Below are 7,763 nucleotides of genomic sequence, written 5' to 3'. Positions count from 1 at the left end.
ATCTCCTTCTCCACACTCCACATGGTCTCAACGCCGGCTGCAACGTGTCTTCATGCATGTGTTTAAATGTTAAGAGAGCTGACACTTACAAATGAGATTGAAGAAAACAATTCTCTGCCCCGTTTCTAGATATAAAGTTAGATTAAGCCATTGTCAAAGTTGTGAAATCATTAAGAGTTGCTAAGGAGCATCTACATTCAAAATGATTTCATGAGAACTTGTTCTGAAGACAAGTCTGAGATACAAAGATTCTCTGAGAACTCGGCCCGTGTAATATTTATATACTCTGTGAATAGCAGGGCAATATATATATTTGTGGACTAGAAAAATATAACTTTTAAATTCCTATGCCTGAACTTTTTCTTCTGCTGTTAACAATTTTCACCTTTAAATAGCACACAATTATAAAGAAATGGCATTCTAAGTAGGAAATTTACTTTAAACGAATGTGCATGATAAGGTTCATTTGAGCATCCACCTAGCAAAGACATAAATCTTCTCTTTGTCCAATGAACCCAAAACAAACTGCTATCTCACGATATCAGGTTATAATCACTTTATTTTCTGGAGGAAAAAACAGAATTATCTCTTTCCTAGGCTATCGTGATATACTGTTAGGTGAACTATTCACAGCCACTCTGACACCCCTCCACTCTGTACTGAAACCTCAATCAAAGTGATCTTTTCAACACAAAAAATTTCTCAGGAACTGGGAACATTCTCCAAGACTCAGTCAAATCCTGCTTTTAGTGGAACAGTATAAGGAATTCTAGCAGCAGAAATCCCAGTTGAAATTTTACATATGAGTATATGGCCATGCCACCCTAAACAATCCCGATCCCGTCTGATCTTGGAAGCTAAGCAGGGTCGGGCTTGGTTAGTACTTCGATTGGGAGACCACCTAGGAAGACCAGGTGCTATAGGTGTAAAAAATAAAAAATAAGGGGTTATAAGCTGACAGGGTCCTTGCAATTTGTGGGGTCAACTAAGGGTTGCCTCGCCTAAAAAAAAAAAAGAAATTTTACATACGATTCCTTATTTCATATTCCATTTCCTTGTTATTATTTTAATTATTTTGGAATCTCTGTGAATTTGAGGCCAAGATGGTTTTGTTTTCTTACAATCGATGCCTAGTAGAATACCTCACATGTATTAGGGGCTTAATAAATACCTACTGAATAAATGAACAAATTAGGACAAATAAACTGATCAAATGTTTTCGTGTCTTCTAAATTTGAAAGCTTCTGTCACATGGGAGCTCTTAGAAAGAGTTATGAAGTACATATCCAGAAGCAGTCCATACTCTTGCATACCTATCTAATTCAATCCTTACAACAGCCTGAGAAAGTCGGTATTTGCTCCTATTTTACAGACGAGGAAACGGGTTGGGAAAGATCATACAGTTAGAAAGTAGCACAGCCACTCCCCCTTCCTGAGGTCTGAATACTGAGGCCACGCTGACCCTATGCACATTATCTGATCAACAGATGTCTATGAGTTTTAACAATATGGGAGAAATAACAATGTTGATTTAAACATTAAAACATCAAGATTCAAAACTGGTCTGGGTAATTCAGGAGGTATGATCTAGTACTAGAATTACAACTAACCTGGTAAGCTAAGGTTTGCCTCTCATTATCTTTCAACTATCATCATCTCCCACAGTACGTTCAGCATCCTCCTACATCTGCTAGTTAGGGAAACATACACCCATGTGTCGCTGAAACAGTCCCAGTTTATGCCTATTGTCCTGGTGGGATAATTAATAGCACCTCTTTTCACCCTCAAGAGTGTTGCACTTTAGATAATGTATTCGATCCTCCTACATTTCAGGGTTCTGGTGGCCTCTGCCTTCTCAGGATCCATTGTGATTATGTTGCTTGGGGCCAGAACTGTGGTGTTTCACTTGCTAGGAGCTTTGTCTAACCGCATACCCTTTATCAGATTTATTTGCCCAAAAAAGCATTGCCCTCTGGCCTTACTCTCTATCACCCACTATGCTATTTCATATTCTGCTTAACTTAAAGTTCCACCCCTCACTGAGGTGACAGAGGTATAATTTAAATGGAGCTTCTTAGATGTGCAGATTTTTTTTCTTTCTTTCTTTTTTTTTTTAAATCCAAAGTAAGTTGGCCTTTCTAATTATACCGGGTGGTAGTGGTGCCTTAATCTACTTTAACATGGAAGCTACTTTGGACTGGTCTCCGACTTCCAGCAATTATGTCTTGTCTGCACTTAACACTAAAACCCCGTGAGCCGGTCTTCCCATGTAGAGGAAAGGGACTACAATTCTATCCTTTAACAGGGCCACCTCCTTGGAGTTCCTTCCTTTTTAGGCTTCCCATAATTTTATAAATGTCCTAAGCAAATATTGGGTTGATACTCGGTAAAGCCACCAGTTCAGAGTGAAGTGTTACCAGATTCTAGAAGAAGTCAGATGAGTATGTCTCATTTGTGCCTCTTTCCCACCAAGGTTGTATTGTACCCCTTTCAATAGGCTTCTATCATAATTTCTTGTGACATAGCAACTCAGTCAACCCATAAAACTTTTATTATTTTACTCAGTGTCTTCCAGAAATATATAAGACAGTTAATTTGTTAGACTATCAAAAATATTCAGACTAAAATGTCTTTATTATTTTAAAGCGAAAATTAGGCATCCAGGGATAGTTTTCAAAAGAGTATAATATATTGTGTGGAATGAAGCTATAGTAAGTTTATACTTGAAAAACATTAATTTAAAAAAATCTAACTAAAATTCTCTGTCCATTCAAAGAACATGTTCTTTTCCTTACTAGAAATTTTACAGTTATCATGATAAATAACAACAGTCCAAAAGAATTCTTTTAATCCTAAATTTGTTAGTGTTTTCTCTTCTTCTCCCTAGTACAAATTTGAGGATTTTTAAAATTAAACTAACACTTTTTAACTCACACCACTTCTCGAAACGGATTTTCAAATCTCTCCAATATATATATTTTTAGCTATTTATGCTTTCAATAAAAAAGAAGCAAGGCAAAATGCTATCTCTGCTTCACTAAGTTAGTTCAGGAACAAGAACACAGAAGAGGGACATGAAGAAAAGAGAAAAGTAGTTGACACAGAGTAAAAAAAGGTAGCCTAACTTTTGAACTCTCTCCTCCTGCTAAAAATTCAGAAGTGTGCCCCTTACTATTTGTTAATTGCAAAATCAACTAAGGACTCACGGTACAGCCTAAAGTCAGTTTTCCAACATCACTTAGGAACTTGTTAGAAATGCAAATTTTTAGGCCCTTTCCTAGACTAACTGAATCAGAAACTCTGGGGTGGGGCTTAGCTACCTGTGCTATAATAAACATTCCAGGTGATTCTGAGGCATCTAAAGTTTGAGAAATGTTGTTCCAGAACAAAGATTCCAAGCTAGGTACTGTGAACAGGCAAAGAGACCATAAAAATAGCTCTTCTTCTCAAAGAACTCACAACACTAACTGGGTGGAAAAACCATTCACTAACCCAGCACAGTTATATGCTACCTCCCACAGGTCCATAGACAGAGAGATCCTATCTGGGAAAGATGAGATTCAACATGGGTTTTTGTGGCTGAGACTACTCCCTATTCACACAAACCCGGTTTCCTTTCTTCCTTGGCACATAGCAAGCCCATATTCCCAGCTTCCTCGACTGTTACATGTGGGTTAAAGACTAATTTTCTCAATGGAATATGAGAAGTTATATGTGCTGTTTCTGAGCCTTCCCCCGCCGGCTCCCCTGCCCCGAAATGGGTATTTTCTCTCTATGAGCTCCTTCTTTATCTTTCTTCAGACTGAAAGCAAGTGAAAATGCCAAGGTTCTAAAAATGGAGGATTCCCAAGATGGATGAAATCCAGTTTCCCGATTTATTACACCAAAGAACCATCTTTAGACTATTAAGTGCATAGGAATTAAGGTTCTCTGAAGTTTTAGAAATTGTATATTTTGAACTGATTTAATATAGAAGCTTAGTTTGCTCTAACTAATAGGTAGAATTATACTACAGTACTAGAAGTGAAGAAAGGATGCTATTTTACTGAGAAAATATTAGTAAAATTATGGCAGAATCACAAAGGGCGGCAGCAGCCGGGAGCGGCTGCAGCATCAGCATGTGCCTGTGTTCCGGGGACAGACTGGTTTAGAGAATGCGGCAGGGAGAATTGAGCAGATCCTGGAATACTTTGGTTACATGTAACAGAGATAGGAAACCGAATTAAAAACATTTTTTTTAAAAAAGACAGTTTATTATCTCATGAAACAAGACGCTCTGGGCACAGTCACTAAGTCTTCGTACGATGAAGTCTCGTCTCCTTCTTCTCCCACGTGTTGACTTCAGCCTCAGGCTTGAGACAAGAGGGTTGTAGCAGGTCTGGGCTGGATACCCAGAGCTAACAGCATCCAGGGAGGAAAAGGTCATTTTTCCCATGACTACTCTTTTGAAGTGAGGGACATTTTCCCAGAATCATGTTCCCACATGTACAGGTTTCTCATGTCCCATTAATCCCCCTCTCAGGTACCCATTTCTAAACTAGTGATTGGCAAGAGGAAATGAGATCACTGTATATGGCTTAGGTCCCTGGGCCTCAATCCTGGTTGTATGTTAGGCTTCCCCAGAGAGCTTTGATAAAATACCGATGTCCTACAACAGAGAGATTTGATCAATTGGTCCGGCTTAGGCTTTAGGTTTTTAAGTTCCCCAAGATATTTTAATCTACAGACAGAATTGAGATGGAACTTAGATGGACAACTGAAGATGAAATAGATGTGGAGGGAGTAAATGACGAATACTCTGCTTCATTTTAATTTTAATATTTATTTACTTTCTAGGCCATGAAAGATTTGTAAGCAGAGACAAGGGCTGTGCCATCAAAAGGTGACTCTCTGACTTCTGGGCCCCATTGCCTAGCAGAGAGCCTGCAGAATCCTCAGCAGGTGTGCAGTCAAGACATGTTGGGTGTATGAATGGATGGAGGATGCTGAAGACAAGGACACCAGTGTGAAGGTCCAGACTTTGCATCCACAAGAGCATGTGAGACATGAGAACAGGAGAAAGATCCATTAAATCTGTTTTTAATCTTTATTGTGAGCAAACAAGACTATTTTGGAAATCTGGATACATAATCAGATTTCTTCTTTTTAGAGACTTATTTTATGTCCCTAAAACACAGATTCAGAGACTTAAAAAAAAATCTAGTTCTGTCCTCAGGGCCTAATGCTCCTCTGAGATCCTTTGATTACACTATGGAATGAAGTAAATTTTCATAATTGTCTAAGACAGTGCTTTGCAGTTGGGGGTGATGTTGCCTCCTAGGGAACATTTGGCAATGTCCAGAGATATTTTAGTTTATCTCAGCTGAGAGATTGCTACTAGCAACTAGTGGGAAGAGGCCAGGGATGCTGCTAAACATCCTCCAGAGCTTGGGACTCATGAAAAGAATGATCTGGCCCAAAATGTGAATAGTGCCGAGGATGACGAACCCTGCTCTAAGATACTAATTAAGCATATTTTTGTAACCACCTTACAATGAATGCTGCAGTTACTTTGAAATCTCCCAGGACTTTAACGATTCTTAAAGACAAGTTGGTTAATAATAGCAAAGACTAAGAGACTAAATCTTGACTGTTTGGGGTCGATCTAGCTCTTATGTAAACCCTCAAATAAGCTGTTCCAAGCTTTGAAGACCCAAGACAGGGGACCTAGAAGGCTCCCCTCACGGCTGGCAGCCCCATGGATGGTGTTGTACACAGACGATGCCAGCCAAATGATTTTACCCTAATCAAGATTTGTATGAACATGACATTTTGTTTATTCTGCTGCCTTTTTGTTCTTCTGATTCATAAACAGCAACAGCAGAGCTGAACAATTATCCCTTCTTGTTGCAGACACAGATGTGTAAACGCATGGAGGTTTGCAATGAGGCCAGTGATGCCAAAACAATTCATAGTATACTTCATCTAGCACTATACAATTTCGGACGACAAAAGTGTGCAAAACACTGTCACCCTCCATATTTATATTCAAATAGTTTAAGGAGTGCCCCCATGGCATTCTGCATAGGCAGGCACACACTTCCACTATTTGTACTAAGATCAGCAAACTTTCTGCAAAGGGGCAGATAATGAATATTTTCAGCTTTGTGGACCATACAGACTGCTTTGCAACTACTCGGCTCCGCTTTTTAGCGGGAAAGTAGTCATGAATAATATGTAAATGAACAAATGTGATTGAACTTCAATAAAACTTTATTTATGGACTTTGAAATTTAAATTTCATGTAATTTTCACATGTCATAAAATATTATTATTTTTTTGATTCTTTTCAATTGGTTCAAAAATAGAAAAACTATTCTCAGCTCATGGGTCATGAAAAACTGGCAATGGGTTGGATTTGGCCCATGGACCGTAGTTTACTGACCCTTGATCTAAGGGACATGGCTGTTTATATAAGAAAAACATGAAATATGGCACTAAGCAGAAAGAAGATGATTACAAGGAGAACAGAAGTTCCACTTCAAATTTTTATCTTTAGCCTGAAAACATTTTAAATAAATTATAATTAAATTTTAAAAAGCTATTATAGTAAATCTGCTATAATGTTCTTTCATTAAATAGAAAAATTTTCAAGAAAGTTCGAATTCTTTAACAGTATTCAATTTTTTAAATGGGAATAATGATGACTAGCTTCAAAAACTAATCTTAGAAATATTCAATTGGGCACATTCTGTACATACTTTAAATTCTCTCCCTCATATTTTCTTTATGCATCGTGTTTTAAGGATTTGGCTCACAGTACATCTTGTAATTAACCAGAAGTAGCAAATTTATTCCTGAATCCATTTTACTTAAGTATTGGTGTTACTCATTGGCAAAAATAACAGGAAATTCAGGGAAGGTGTTTAGTTTCCTTAAATCAGATACATACATCCTAAAAGAAATGGGTGCCACATAGTGGGCTATTCTCTTTTCTTAAAAAAATAAATCCTGAATATTTATCTAAAAGGCAAACACTTGGATGATACTCTTTTGATCTGAATGGACCTCAAAAGGAAACTCATTGGAATAAAAGTGGTTAATTCTTCCCTTCATAGATAACCATTTAACGAGTGTCCCTCCATCTTCTCCTTCTCCTCACCTGAATCCTGAAAGTTTCGGAAGCCAATACTTTCTGATTCCAAGGTTTTTGATACCCATCACACCACTTGGAATTGTATCAGTTCCTTCCATATTTCATTCTGCTGCTCCTTCTGCCTGAATGCTCTTCTCTCTTGTTCCAGTGACTCAAATATAATCCCTAAGAAATATCTTGGGCACCCCACCCTCACATGCCTTCACTGCAGGAATATCTATCATATGCTTATATTATTTCATGCACTTACTGATTCATGTATTCTGGCTCCCTATATGTGCTATAAGGTCGGTGGGGGCAGATGTTTTGTATAGCTTCAGCACCCAACTTAATGTTGAGTGTTGATGTAGAATAGATGTTAAATATTTAGGGTGTTCTTAATAATTAATAGGTCAATCAAAAGGTTGGTATTATTGGCTTTCTCGTGTCATTTCAGATGTCTACAGGAAAGTGGGTGTCTCTATTGAAGAGAGTCACCCCCTGTGACTTGGAGGCAGGGCCCTCCTGAGGAGCCAAGGCCCCCTGCCCTGCCGGAGCCCAGGAAACACACGGAGCCTCTTTTTTCTCAGCTCAGGGCAGTCCAGAAAGTCTGTACTGAAGGAGCTTAGATGTGGGAATTTGATAGGAA

The 7,763-nt window shown here is 38.3% G+C and overlaps 1 pseudogene; it reads left to right on the top strand.

The window, feature by feature from the left end:
* The first annotated feature begins 806 nt into the window (after positions 1 to 806).
* On the top strand, positions 807 to 926 carry LOC111739181 (annotated as a pseudogene).
* The last annotated feature ends 6,837 nt before the right edge of the window (positions 927 to 7,763 follow it).

This window comes from Pteropus vampyrus, unplaced genomic scaffold (genome assembly GCF_000151845.1).
Source record: "Pteropus vampyrus isolate Shadow unplaced genomic scaffold, Pvam_2.0 Scaffold47, whole genome shotgun sequence".
Lineage (NCBI taxonomy): Eukaryota > Metazoa > Chordata > Mammalia > Chiroptera > Pteropodidae > Pteropus > Pteropus vampyrus.
The sequence above is the reverse complement of the archived record's forward strand: the minus strand, read 5'-3'. Positions and strand labels throughout refer to the sequence as shown.